Raw genomic sequence first — 15,496 nt, 5'->3', positions numbered from 1 at the left:
CCTGCTTTACCCACAAGTATACTCCTCTGCCAGGTGCTGACAGGGCAAGGCTCTATGCAACTGTGATCTACCCTATACCTATACCAAATGACACCTAACTGGTGATTTTCTAAGCCATTTGCTCAGCATCAGCTAACCAGAAAGATACTTTCCGAAATATCTATGGTGAGAATACAGATTACTTATTTCTTCCTTGTATTTTCCAAACTTTCTATCATGCTCATAGTCAGGGAAAATGCATCATAAATCTTTTGTCATGTGTTTGTTCATTCACCTTCCCACATATTTGACCAAATTTTATTGAGTGTCGTGTGTGGATGTGTTATAGAAATTCAGATGTGCTGTGTTCTAGGAAATACAGAGCTGAAAAGAGGAAGCCTCTAGTTGCCTTGGTCTCTTTTGAATGAAGCAGAGTGTAAATAAGGAAGGATTCCTGCCCTCCAGGTATTTACAGACAGATATATGGAAAAGCACCTAATAAAACAGAATGATTTTAAAGCTATATGCAACTAGCAATGTGCTATGGGAGTAAGAAGAAGAAACAATCCTGTGCATATCAGGAAATGTTTCACTGGACAAAAAAGGAATCTGAATTAAGGTTTGAAGGAGGATTAGAATTTTAGAGAAGAGAACAAGATAGAAAGTGCTTTTCGCATTGAGGAAACAGCATGGGCAAAGGCATGAAAATACATGGCAAGTTCCAGAGTCTGTTCAGGGTGCTGTAACAAAATACCACAGACTGAGTAGCTCATAATCAACAGAAATGTATTTCTCATAGTTCTAGAGACGGAGAAGTCCAAGATCAAAGCACTGGCAGATTCGGAGGTTGATGAGGGCCCACTTTCTTTTTCACAGACACCTTTCACTGTGTCCTCACATGGTGAAAAGGGTGGCTAGCTCTGTGGGGTCTTTTCTTTAAGGGCACTAATCCCAATCATGAGGGTTCTACCTTCATTACCTAATCATCCCCTCAAAAGCCCTACCTCCTAATACCGTCACCTAGTTAGGATTTTTATATATGAATTTTGGGGAGATTTAAGCATTGCAGCAAGTTTGGGAAGCTGGTCGCTGCCCAGTGAGATAAGAATGCAGTGTGCAGCTGGGCGCGGTGGCTCACGCCTGTAATCCCAGCACTTTGAGAGTCCGAGGCAGGCGAATGACCTGAGGTCAGGAGTCCGAGACCAGCCTGGCCAACATGGTGAAACCCTGGCTGTACTAAAAATACAAAAATTAGCCCAGTGTGGTGGCAGGCGCCTGTAATCCCAGCTACTCAGGAGGCTGAGGCAGGAGAATCACTAGAACCCAGGAGGCGGAGATTGCAGTGAGCCAAAATCGTGCCACTGCACTCCAGCCTGGGGGACAAAAGTGAGACTTCATCTCCAAAAAAAAAAAAGAAGAAGAAGAAGAAAAAGAAAAAGAATGCAGTGTGCATGGAAATATTTATGGGAAAGGATGCCAGAAAAGAATGGATGAATCATATTGCCTTGAAGAGTGAGGCATGTACTGGGAAGACACTGAAAGTTTGTGAAAAGGAAGAAACAACTTCCAGTTATGTTTCAGGGCAATGTCGTGTTTTAGGCAGTATGATGACATTAAGATCACGGACTTTGAAATTAAGCATACCTAAATTTTAATCTTTTCTTATACTCACTAGCAGTGTCATTTGGGGCAAGTCACTTAACTTTTCTGTTTCTTAATTTCATCAGATCAGACTAGAGCTGACAAATGAAAGTAATCAGTGCTCAAATGGCACACAGTAGATGCTAAATAAATTATAGCTATCACTCTTTTTATGGCAATGTGAAGGGTATATTACCAAGGTGAGAGATTGAATGCACAGGCTATTCCATGGACTGATGTGGAGTCTTGATGAGAGGTGTTGAGGGCCCAAAATAAATAATGACTGTGGGAATAGAAATGAGAGAACAACTTTAAGATATTGGCATCTAGTGGACAGAGGCAGAGATCCTACAATACGTAGGACAGCCCTCAACAACAAAGAATTACCCAGCAAAAAATGGCTGTAGTACCAAGATTGAGAATTCCTTTATTAATGGAAAGAGATCAGAGAACAAGTTGTATGATCTTTCTTTCCTTAAAAAAAAAAAAAAATTTTTTTGAGATGGGGTCTCACTGTGTTGCCCAGGCTGGGATGCAGTGACTCAATCTCGGCTCACTGTAACCTCCACCTCCTGGGCCCAAGCAATCCTCTCACCTCAGCCTCCAGAGTGTCTGGGACTACAGGCGCACATCATCACATCCAACTACGTTTTTGTATTTTTTGTAGAGATGGGGTTTTGCCACATCACACAGGCTGGTCTGAAACTCCTGAGCTCAAGTAACCCACCCACCTCAGCCTCCCAAATTGCTGGGATTACAAGCGTGAACCACTGCGTCCAGTCCAATGATTGTTTTAAATTATGAAATATTTAAAACATATTTGCATGCTTACCACCAAAATTTAATGCATATTCATAACATAGTTCTTCTCCATCAAGGAGAAAGAGATGGAGTCCGGATAATCCTTCAGACACACTCTAGCCCTCTGACTGAGAATCAGTTGTATCTGACGGAAGAGTACTTACATATCCTCAGGTAAAGATCTTTCATTTCTCCTTCACGGAACCTTAACATGTAAATTTTCTGAAAGGAATAATTTGTTAAATTAAGAGTAAGAATTTTCTATTAGGCTCATTAAACAACAATATTAACAAATATTACTAAGATAGCTTGACACCTGGGAAAGAAAGAAAAATTGAAGTTTTCTATGATAAAAACTTTCAATAAATGGGGCTTAACACTTCATAGGGACTCCATAGTTTTTAATTAAATGCAAGCAGAGAGGAGAACCCAGTCTACTCTCACAAGCCTCTCATTGCTCCATCAAAATCTGACATTGGGCTGGGGGTGGTGGCTCACGCCTGAAATCTCAGCAGTTTGGGAGCTGAGGTGGGCGGATCACTTGAGGTCAGGAGTTCGAGACCGGACTGGCCAACATGGTGAAATTCCATCTTTACTAAAAATATAAAAATTAGCTGGGCATGGTGGTATGTGCCTGTATTCACAGCTACTCAGGAGGCTGAGGCAGGAGAATCGCTTGAACCAGGAGGCAGAGGTTGCAGTAAGTAAGGAGGCAGAGGTTGCACTGCACTGCAGCCTGGACCACAGAGTGAGACTCTGTCCCCCCGCAAAAAAAAAAAAAAAAATCTGACATTAGCAAATGATTCAGTTTCAGTGCCTGCAGTCTGTATATTTTGCCATGCATGTGATTTCCACCATAAGATGCCACAAATATAAATGAAAAAATTAAGTGGCTCCGTCAGGCTTTTAGTGACCGTTACCACTTATGAGATAAGTAGAGATGTGCAGACACAGGGAGGTCAGACAGACTTACACATCAGCCAAGGCATTGTTCCTGTAGTAGGCTGCTTCAAATTCACACCACAGCACGGTTACAAGACCTACATATCAAGATCCTTTGAGTCACTCTTGGGCAGGTGGTACTACAGATGTAAAATCCGCATATGCCAAGGATTCATTGTGCCTTTATTAAATCATAGCACCTATCATGGCTTCTGTGATGGTTAATTTTATGTGTCAATCTGACTGGACTAAGGGACACCCAGATAGCTGGTAAAACATTTCTGGGTGTGTCTGTGAGGGTTTCTGGAAGAAGGGCATTTGAATCAGTGGTTGAGTAAGAAAGATTCACACTCACTGTTGTGAGCAGGTATCATCCAATCCATTGAGGGCCCAGATAGAACAAAAAGGCAGAGGTATTAGGCTGGGCCCAGTGGTTCATGCTCACTTATAATCCCAATGGGAGGCCAAGGCAGGAGGATTGCTTGAGGCCAGAGTTCAAGACTAGTATGAGCAATATAAAGACACCCTTGTCAAAAAATTAGCTACTTGGGTGGCTGAGGCAGGAGGATTGCTAGAGATCAGGAGTTCAAGATTGCAGTGAGCTATGATCACACCACTGCACTTCAACCTCAGTGACAGAGTGATAACCTGTCTCTAGAAAAAAATAAAAATTAAATAAAAATTTAAAAAATAATAAAAATTTAAAGAAAAGCAGAAGTAGAACAAACTCACTCTCTTCTTTAGCTGGGACATCCATCTTCTCCTGTCCTTAGACACTGGGCCTTTGGGCTCCGACTGAGACTTGTACCATTGGCTTCCCTGGTTTTCAGATCTTTGGGCTGAGATAGAGCACCACCAGCTTTCCTGGACCTCCAGTTTGCAGATAGCAGATTATGGGACTTCTCAGCTTTCATGAGTCAATCCCTCATAATAAATTTTTTTCTGTACATCTATATGTATACTATTTGTTCTATTTCTCTGGAGAACCCTAATAGAGCTTCCTTCTTTGATCCACATCTGCCTAGGTACTCAGATCTTCTATTTACACATGTATTTGTGATATGCATTTTCAATCAGCTGCCTCAAGCAGATTTTTTTGTGGATTATTTTATGTCTGTCGTTTAACATGCTCATGTAACTATCTAAAGCTGTGCTGTCCACTACACTAGTGAATAACCCACATATGGTTACTGAGCCATGTAAGACATGGCTAATCTAAATCAAAGTGTGCTCTAAGTGTAAAAAAAAAATAGGATTTTGAAGACCTAGGGGGAAAAGAGAAAAAATGTCTCATTAATTTTATTACATTGATTACATGCTGAAATTATTTTAGGTATCTTCCATTAAATAAAATATACTACTAAAATCCATCTCATCTGGCTTTTGTTACTTTTTAAATGTAACTTTTAGAAAATTTGTAAAAACAAGACAACCTTTTTTAGAGAAATATCTTTAGCTATTAGATTATTAACAGACGATATTGTGTTAGATTACCCTGTGCTAGAATGGGAGATGTCCTGTTCATGAGAGAGGTTTTATCAAGGAAGAAGTGGTTGTAGCCATATTTCCCTAGCCAGGAACTGATGAAATCAATTATTAAAGGTCTTACTTCTGAATGTGTACATACATATGACCCCTGGAGGTAGACGGGATAATCATAAGGATTCTTAAGACAAAAATCATACTTGATTAGATTTTTTTTGTAGGTAAATAATTACATGTAAGAAGAGGATGCCATAATATTTACTTTTTCACAAAGTTTTGACCAAGTTTTGTGCTGAAAGTTTTCTTATCCATAAATGGGTGGGAAAAGAGTGTGAGATAAAAGCACTTCAGTTAAGAATAGATAACTTGGAACCAACCCAAATGTCCATCAATGATAGACTGGATAAAGCAAATGTGGCACATATATACCATGGAATACTATGCAGCCATAAAAAAAGGATGAGTTCATGTCCTTTGCAGGGACATGGATGAAGCTGGAAACCATCATTCTCAGCAAACTAACACAAGAATAGAAAACCAAACACTGCATGTTCTCACTCATAAGTGGGAATTGAACAATGAGAACACATGGACACAGGGAGAGGAACATCACCCCCTGTTTGGGGGTGGGGAGGTAGGGGAGGGATAGTAGGTGATGGGTTGATGGGTGCAGCAAACCACTATGGCACGTGTATAACTATGTAAGAAAACTGCACATTCTGTACATGTACCCCAGAACTTAAAGTATAATAAAAAAAGAATAGATGTATTAGTTATCTTTTGCTGCATAACAATATTACTATAAACTTAGTGACTTAAAACAACACACATTTATTATCTCAGTTTCTGTGAGTCAAGCATTCAAGTACAGCTTAGCTGTAGTCTCTGCAAGACTAAAATCAAGATGTTGGCCAGGGCTGGATTGTCATCTGAGTTTGACTAGGGGAAGATCCACTTCCATACTCACATGAATATTGGTAGTATTCAGTTCTTTTTAGGATGACAGACTAAGAGTCTCAGTTCTTTACTAGATGTTGGCTGGAGGCTGCCCTCAGTTTCCTTGTTACATGTCCTCTCCACAGGGAATCTCACAACACAGTAGCTTGCTTCTTTAAAGGCAGCAAGAGAGAAAGCGTCTCAGCAAGAAGGATGTTACAGTCTTAATTAACACAATAACATATATGTAACCAAGTATATCCTATCACCTTTCTGTATTTTATTGGTTAAAAGCAAGTCACAGGTCACATACACACACACTCAAGGGAAAAGGAAAGTGTGAAGGCCATGGGGTAGAGAAAATGAGGCCTCCTTAGAGTCTGTCCTACGGACAGAGAACTGGCTTAGGGATAAAAATTAGGAAAAAATGTCACAGTGGTGTCCAAAGTATAGAAGAAAAATAACAAGATTTCCCGGTTTTCCAACAGAAATAATTTTCTAAATAGTGAAATGTTGTGACAATGGGAATAAGCAAAGACTGCTCAATGGAAATCATGAGCTGTGGCAGTAGCAACATCATTGACAAGTGGGAAGTAGACTTATATCTGAGAACCAAGACACAGAAGCAATAACTAGAACTGCACAACCATCTTGGTGGAGTCAAAGACAGGCGGCATCAGGAACTGGGGGCATTCACGAAAAGCTACCCAGTAGAGTTTAAGAATAGCAGAGTAAAACATGCGGGCCAGCCCTGTAGCAAAAGGAAAGTGGGTGCATGTTAAACGTTCTCTTCTTACAGAGATTCAAAAAACCTTCCAGTGAAAGGCCAGAGAAGATATATAGACTCTGTGACTGTCTTAAAAGAGAGAGAAAGGGAAAAACTTCCTAAACCATAGTATATGGTGTCAATGCTCAGTAAAGATAACTGATTATTTTACAGGTTCTGAATTAATTAAAAATATTTTAATACCCAAGATCTCACACAGTAAAACTGAATCATTCTGTGTTTTAGTGAGTAGCTGCCCTCATTTGCTTTCAACAATTATTTACTAAGCAGTTATTGTGCTAGGACACGCGCTAGATGCTTCAAATACAGCATGAGCAAAAACAGGTGAGGTCTCTGCACTCACAGAGCTTATAGTAATGGGAAAGATGAACACTGGATGAATAATTATACAAATAATGACATAATTATTACTGGTAAGTATTATTAAAAAATGAGAATAGAGTGCTTGGAGGAAAACATAATAGGGGGATCCAATCTAGCATGCAGGATCAGGATTGAGGGCACAGTGACATTCAAGCTAAAACTTGATGGATAAGTTCCTGCCCAGAGATGGAGAAAGCAGATGCCAGCAGAGGAAACGTGTTAGAAGACCCTAAGAGAAAAGAGTTTGAGGTTCACTGGAGGAGGGAGGGTGACATGGCTGGGGCATGGAGAGCAAGAGCTCAAAATGACAGTAGCAATCACATAGAGCCATGTCAGGGATGTTTGAATTTCTCTTAAGAGCACTGAGAAGCCACTGAGAGTTTTAAGCAGAGAAATGACATAATATGATGTTTCCTTTAAACTGTCATTCTCATAGTTATTGGGGACTGGACTGAAGAAAGGGCAACTGTGGACACAGAACAGCCAGTAAGGTTTTCAGTCATCCAGAGAGATACAATGGTGGTTTGGATTAGGCAAATGACAATGAAGATGGAGAGAAGTGGATACATTTAATAAATATTTTAAGGTAGAAAGGTCATTGATTGGATGTGAAGTACCTTTCAGAGGGAGATGGAATTTTCAAGGATGACAACCAGGTTTCTGGCATAAACAATTGGGGGACAGTTACCATTTATTAATAAAAGGAAAAAGTAGAAGGGAATAGATTTGGGGAGAAATTCAAGAGCTTCACTTAAAAGATGAAAGATGCTTCTTCCTCTTGCTTATGGTAACAAAAGAATGTTGTAATTAGGTAATAATTGAACTATATGACTTTTGTTTTTCCATAAAAATACACATCAAGCATTAGAAGGTAGATATATTTGCTACAGAAACAGACCAAGATGTTACAGGGCTAGCTTTGGACTTATCCTACTACTTATGAATAAAAATGCTAATGACATCAATTTATTTTGGCAATGTTCCCTCGTAATCAATTCCAGCAAGTTAGTGCTAAGCAAACCAGGCCTTCTCAGTTGACCAATCTTACCCCTACTGATTCAGTAGCTGCCAAAAAGTAAACGCTTTGGTACCAGGACCAAACAACTCTTTTAGAGTTTGTAGAACACAAATTAAAATCGTGAACGACCAAACATTCTGAACTCCTGTCCAATAATTAATACCTGTGGATAACAGGCAACTGTTTTTCTATGCAAGAGTAAAGCTTATTCTGTCAATGTTATTATTGCAATATCTCACCATCAAGGGGATGTTCAGATTTATGAATGTATTTTCTGTATTAACATTTTATAAAACTGATTTGTCCAAGGTTTTGGTTTTGTTTTTTTTGTTTGTTTGTTTTTGTTTTTGTTTTTGTTTTTCCACGTTGTTTGGCCTCTCAGATCTAACACTATGAGGCTGTAAGAAACTATGCTGTGTCTTATCTGCCTTTGACCTATAGTGGATATTCATTGAATATTTGCTGGTTAGAGAAATGAATGTTTATTGTGTGGATTGTAAACTACCATTGAGGTTAACAATGACTCTAAAAATGTAAAAATTAGACAGATGAATTCAATATAAACATGTCAAGATAAATGAATTGGAAGAAAATAATTCAGATCACACTAATAAAATAATGGGTTCTGAGCTATTCAAATACAACCCAAAATAATCCAGAACATAAATAACTTTTTCACAGAAAATATCTATCCTATGTTCTAAGATAGTAGCTTAATGCAATGAACTGTAAAGGGAGATTGATTTTAGAATTTAGTATTCAAATATCAAAGACAAGTGGGTATTGACCATGAGAAGACAAGGAATTTCTTATATGAAAAAAAAAATCAGATAACAGTGAATACAAAGATAAACATTTACAATTAGGTTTATAAAACTAGGAAATGAATTTCTCTGGTAATACAGCTATCTCTGAAAAATCCTATTTCACCAAAGGCAATTACTTTAAACAGTCATTCAAATTATATGACATTGATGGAAAAGGAATATTCCATAAACTATAAATTAAACTCAAATTGTTTCAAATCTCTAATGATTGTTCTACTTATTACCATTTGTTTCCATAGTTTGGTTTCTTTAGCTTGGTTAAATTGTAACCTGAGTGGCACCTATTCAATGATCCACAACAGAGACTTCTAATTTTTATAGTGCAATCATTTCTAAACCTTGGATCTTATCCATTTTGCATGAAACACCAGTGAGGACTCTTAGGAAACCAATGCTATGTGACCCTTTCCAACAGTGCAGAGGTTTATGGCCCAATTTGTTTTGTTTTGTTTAATCTTTAAAGACTAAGATTGAGTTGCAAAAAGGATTGATTCCTCACCTCCTTATCAACCTTAGCCACAGAAACTGTGAGAGTCTCTTCAGAAGGAAACTTGCAGATTTAGGAATAGGTCTGAATAGGTCTGAAAAGAAGACTTTTCACTAGATAATCTTGTACTGTTTTTTGTGTATGTGTTTGTTTGTTTGTTTGCTTGCTTGTTTGGGATGAAGTCTCACTCTGTTGCCCAGGCTGGAGTGCAGTGGTGCAATCTTGGCTTACTGCAACTTCCACCACCCGGGTTCAAGGAATTCTCCTGCCTCAGCCTCCCGAATAGCTGGGATTACAGGCACTCGCCACCCCACCAGGCTAATTTTTGTATTCTTGGTAGAGATGGGGTTTCACCATGTTGGCCAGGCTGGTCTCAAACTCCTGATCTCAAATCTCAAGTGATCCACCCACCTCTGCCTCCCAAAGTGCTGGGATTACCGGCATGAGCCACCATGCCCGGCCTGTTTGATTTTCTTTATGTGTTTATTTTAACCACATGTATGTATTACCTTACAATCACCATAAATCACAATTTTAAAACAATAACAACAACAGAATTAGTTACATGAAAAACACCAAAAATTACATAAGTAGTTTTTTGTATCTGCCTTGGAGATAGGCCGTGTTTTTTCCAAAGTTCTACAGAACGTACTGATATTCTAACTATAAAGTTCTGTTATATCATCTAAAAACAAAACTGAATGTCTATATAGTCAATAGAAACAAGTTAATTATCTGCATTCCCAGGGTCATGATGCCAAAAATAAACTAAACTCTCCAAAATTCAAATCTCTTTAATCAAAAGTTTTGATTCTACGCTAAGGACTCTTTGTTCAAACTGCTAACAAAAATAAAATGGGCTGAGTTGAATTGAGTTAAATTGTCTCTTATTTTCATCTCAAAACTCCTAAGAATGTACCATGAGTTGGGAAAATGCATGTTTTTTAAAAAGCAGAGAATCTAAACAAGTCACGAAAGGATTGAGTCACCAGGTAAGAAAGGATGGCTGTGTGCAACACTGACGTTAAGGTGCTAGGAAACAAAGCAGGCAAAACTCACCCTGGGTGTAGTGTCCAAATGCACCCAGAAACGAGCCTCAGACAAACTGGCTAATGCTATCTGCAATCATCTGTGGCTCCGTTGTACTAGCAAATTACCTTATTAATGAATAATAAGCAAACAGATCTAGGTCACCTACATTTCCTTTCTTGGTGAGGTAGGTCCACTTTAGGGTTCCAAAGTCCAGATCAGAAATGGTTTTGAAGAAGTCGGAATCAGGACCTAGGACTCACACGGCCATCAAAATCTAGTTTAAAAATGTTCTATCAGTTCGATGTTGGTTCAAAGAAATGGCACAAGTTATGAAAATTTTTAAAACAACTTGCTGACAAAGCCACCCCTTTTCCCTTAAGATTTTTCAGCATTCATTTAATTTGATATTTTCTGCAAAAAATTTTAGGGATACGAGAGTTTTCCGAGACTATCTATAGCACAGCCTCTGCAGATAGCTCAAATCTCTCTCAAATTGGCCTTAGTAATCCATATTTGTGGCTTTCAACCAGGGTTGGATGGGCTTGGCCTGAGTACTATGGTTTGAAAAATCTGCCACAGTGATTGGAATACATGGAGTCGACACCTGTTTACCTCCAATGTGCACACTCACAGATGCACACACACTCAGGATTTATGTCACTGTATCTCAGGTTTTATCTTATTCCATTGTAGTGTCTTCTCACAACAGAATAACATACCCACCATGGAACAGACTTTATCGAGCTTGAATTTCTTTCTTGAAAAAAGTCAAGATAGCATCTTTCTTTCTGTTGCCCAGGCTGGAGTGCGGTGGTGACATCATGGCTTACTGCAGCCTCAAACTGCTGGGCATAAGCAATCCTCCCACCTCAGCCTTGAGAGTAGCTGGGACTACAGGTGTGTGCCAACCAAGCCTAACTAATTTTTTAAATATTTTGCAGAGAATGTTCTCACTATGTTGCCCACGCTGTTGTCAAACTCTGGCCTCAAGCAATCCTCCCACCTCTGCCTCCCAAAGTGCTTGAATTACAGGCATGAGTACCATGCATGGCCAAGCTCAATTTTCTTGGTTTGTAAAACAAGTCATATTGAGTAGGCTTCTTAAAATTACACATGCTTTCTCACCTTGAGAATGATTTGCTGTAAGTATACCATTCAGTTTTTCTGCTAACAGCATCCTTTCTGTCACCCAAGTTGGAGCGCAGTGGCGTGATCTCAGCTCACCACAACCTCTGCTTCCCAAGCTCAAGCTATTCTCCCACCTCAGCCTCCCAAGGAACTGGGATTACAGGTATGTGCCACCACACCCAGCTAATTTTTGTATATTTTTTAGAGACTGTGTTTCACCATGTTCCCAGGCTGGTCTCAAACTCCTGAGCTCAAGCAATCCACCTGCCTCGGCCTCCCGAAGTTCTGGAATTACAGGCGTGGGTCACCGTGCCTGGCGTGCTGATAGCATCCTTTTCTTAAACATATTCCTCACATCTTTATGATGGCAAAATTCCAATTTATAATAACAATGCATATGTGACATTACAAAAGATTATTCTGTCTACGAAATTTGGGGTAAGTTTCTACATATGTATAATGTCTCCATAATACATTTTGACATTTGTCACCCCATATTAAATTCACTTTTTTGGTTTTGGCTTCCAGAAAATTATATTCACTTTTCACCAAACCACAATCAATGTAGTAATGTGCCACAGTCTTTGGATTAAAAGTACAGGGCTTGAGATTTAAATTTGAATTTTCTACTGAAGCAGCCACAACATTCTAAAATAAATTTTTCATGTTTTATTTAGTTATCTTTACTACAATCACTCAACAATATTTATTATTTTAAAATATTTTAAAGCCACTTTTAAAAGTAAAGAAACTCAGCTCCTTCATTAATAACACTGGAGGCAGCTCCAGTAGGGCCTGAGGTGTGGTTCTCAGTAGAGCCAGCCCCTAGAGTGGGAACCCAAATTCTGTTACTGTAATTTTTAATCGTTTCTTGATTTCTGTCACTTCATTTTTGAATTTGAATTACTTTTATTTTTTCATTCCTTATATAATTTTCTTAATGTCTTTTACTTCATTTTGAAATAATGCAGTACATTGGACCTGTTTTTGAGTATGTCTTTTTGGCATACGTTTTTGTCTTTATAGATGTTATTTTACTCTTTATTCTCTTTTTTCTTATACATCCCTAATCCAAAAATCTGAAATCCAAAATGCTCCAATATCCAGAACTTTTTGTGTGCCAACATGATGCCACAAGTAGAAAATTCCACACATAAGTACTTACCACAAACTTTGTTACATGCACAAACTTATTTAAAATACTGTTTAAAATCACTTTCGGGTGACATGCCTGAGGCAAATATGAAACATAAATAAATTTTGTGTTGAAACTTGGGTCCCATTCCCAAGATATCTCATTATGTATATGCAAATATTCCAAAATCCAAAAGAATCCTAAATCTGAAACTCTTCTAATTGCAAGCATTTCAGATAAGCCATACTCAGCCTTAACAACTTTGTATGGCATCCGACCTCAATATTCTTCTGTTGCTCATTTTCATGTGAATTTAGTTTTCCAGAACTTTAAGAAGAAAGGTTGATTCAGACAGCTTTTATAACCTTGATTGTTCAAAATATGGCAGCTCGCTATCAGAGATTCCGTGACTCTATTCCCCTCTCCCACTTTAATCTGGGTTTCTCTTTCCTTCCCCATTGTTCCTATCCTGCTACATTTTGACTGCAGTCTCAGCCATGGAAATGAGACTGGTGGGTCAGTTTCCAAAGTTCATGAGATTAAGCCACTCGGGATACTGTAGGCCTTCCCTGAAGATTCCCCTAGTTTCCTAGCTCTTCCATCCACTAACTATGTGACCTTGGAAAAATTGTTCTACCTCTCTGGGCCTCTTTTCCTCATTTGTAACATGGAGATCAGATAATAAGATAATGAATTTTCATTTGAGGTGCTTAAAACATTGTTCACATGAAGCGAGCACTTTCTGAAGGTTTGTTTAATAAGTAAATATCAGTCTAATCATTACCTATTAATTCACCTTGAAGTTGTAGAAGCTCTCAGGTAAACTGATCTAAAACATCTGCCTCCCCAGTGCCTCACGGAGCCTGTTCAGGTGTTAGCCATAGTTAAAGCTTTAATTTACCTTATCAACATATTTCACATTATTGGGGGGATTATTTTTTAATTAATAATTAAAAATTTTGTTTGTACCTTACTATGAGATTGAGGCTAGAGATTGGGGCTATGTGGGTGTGTGTGTGTGTTTTTTGTTTATTTGTATTTTTTATTTTTGTTTGTTTTTATTTTATTAATAACAGCAAAATTTAAGCATATGATATCGTATTGTTAACTGTAGGTATAATGTGTATTTTTATTTTGTTTTATTGATGCATAACAGATGTACATAGTTTGAGGGTACATGTGATAATTTAATACATTCATATAGCTTGTAAAGATTATATATATCAGTGTACTTGGGATATTGATCACTTTAAATATGTGTCTTTTATGTATGCTAGAAACATTCAAATTATTCTTTTCTAGCTATTTTTAAATATACAATAGATTATCGTAAACTACAGTCACCCTACTGATGTATCTAACACTAGGTCTTATTTCTTCTATCAAACTATACATTTGTACAGTTTTACCATTAATCAATTTCTCTCCATCCTCCCTCCCCATTAACCTTGCCAGCCTAGTAACCATGAATCTACTCTCTATCTTCATGAGAACCACTTTGTTAGCTCTAACATACGAGTGACCACATGCAATATTTGTCTTTCTATGCCTGGCTTATTTCACTTAACATAATGACCTCCAGTTTCATCCATGTTACTGCAGATGAAAGGATTTCACTCTTTTTAATGACTGAATAATACTCCATTGTGTATATATAGCACATTTTCTTTCATTGATGGGCACTTAGGTTGATTCTGAATACTGCTGCAATAAACATGGGAGTGCAGATGTCACTTTGATATGTTTATCTCCTTTCTTTTGGATATATACCCAGTAGTGGAATTGCTGGATCATATGGTAGTTCTATTTTTAGATTTTGGAGAACTTCTATACTGTCTTCCATAGTGGCTGCACCAATTTACATTCCCACCAACAGTGTATGTGGGTTCCCCCTTCTCCACATCCTCACCAGCATCCATTATTCCCTGTCTTTTGGATAAAAGCCATTTTAAGTGGGGTGAGATGACATCTCATTGTGGTTTTGCATTGCATTTCCTTGATTATTAGTGATGTTGGGTATTTTTTCACATGCCTGTTGGCTATTCGTATGTCTTCTTTGGAGAAATGTCTATTCAGAACTTTTGCTCATTTTTCAATCAGATTATTTGGATTTTTGCTAGTAAGTTGTTTAAGCTCCTTATATATTTTGATTATTAATATCTTTTCAGATAGGTGGTTTGCAAATATTTTCTCTTATTCTGTATATTGTCTCTTCACTTTGCTGACTGCTTCCTTTGCTGTGCAGAAGCTTTTTAGCTTGAAGCAATCCAATTTGTCAATTTAACTAAGTTAAAAATCTTCTGCACAGCAAAAGAAACTATCAACAGAGTAAACAGGCAACCTACAGAATGGGAGAAAATTTTTGCAATCTATGCATCTGACAAAGATCTAATACCCAGCATCCATAAGTAACTTAAAAAACAAACGACCCATTAAAAAGTGGGCAAAGGACATGAACAGACACTTTTCAAAAGAAGACATACATTCTCCCAACAAGCACATGAAAAAAAGCTTAACAGTACTGGTCACTAGATAAATGCAAATCCAAACCACAATGAGATACCATCTCATAGCAGTCAGAATGGCAATTATTAAAAAGTCAAAAATGACAGATGTTGGCGAGGTTGTGGAGAAAAAGAAACATTTTTACATCGTTGGTGGGAGTGTAAATTAGTTCAACCATTGTGGAAGACAGTGTGGCAATTCCTCAAAGACCTAGAACTAAAAATACCATTCAACCCAGCAATCCCATTACTGGGTATATACCCAAAGGAATATAAATCATTCTATTATAAAGACACATGCATGTGTGTGTTCATTGCAGTACTGTTCACAATAGCAAATACATGGAATCAACCTAAATGCCCATCAATGATACCCTAAATAAAGAAAACGTGGTACATATATACCATGGAATACTATGCAGCCATAAAAA

At 38.0% G+C, this 15,496-nt stretch overlaps 1 pseudogene; it reads right to left on the bottom strand.

Annotated features, from left to right (window-relative positions):
- Nucleotides 1-15,496, bottom strand: part of LOC102120183 (keratin, type II cytoskeletal 8 pseudogene) — a 51,099-nt pseudogene that overhangs the window by 15,309 nt on the left and 20,294 nt on the right.

This window comes from Macaca fascicularis, chromosome 2 (assembly GCF_037993035.2).
Source record: "Macaca fascicularis isolate 582-1 chromosome 2, T2T-MFA8v1.1".
Taxonomy (NCBI): Eukaryota; Metazoa; Chordata; class Mammalia; order Primates; family Cercopithecidae; genus Macaca; species Macaca fascicularis.
The sequence above is the reverse complement of the archived record's forward strand: the minus strand, read 5'-3'. Positions and strand labels throughout refer to the sequence as shown.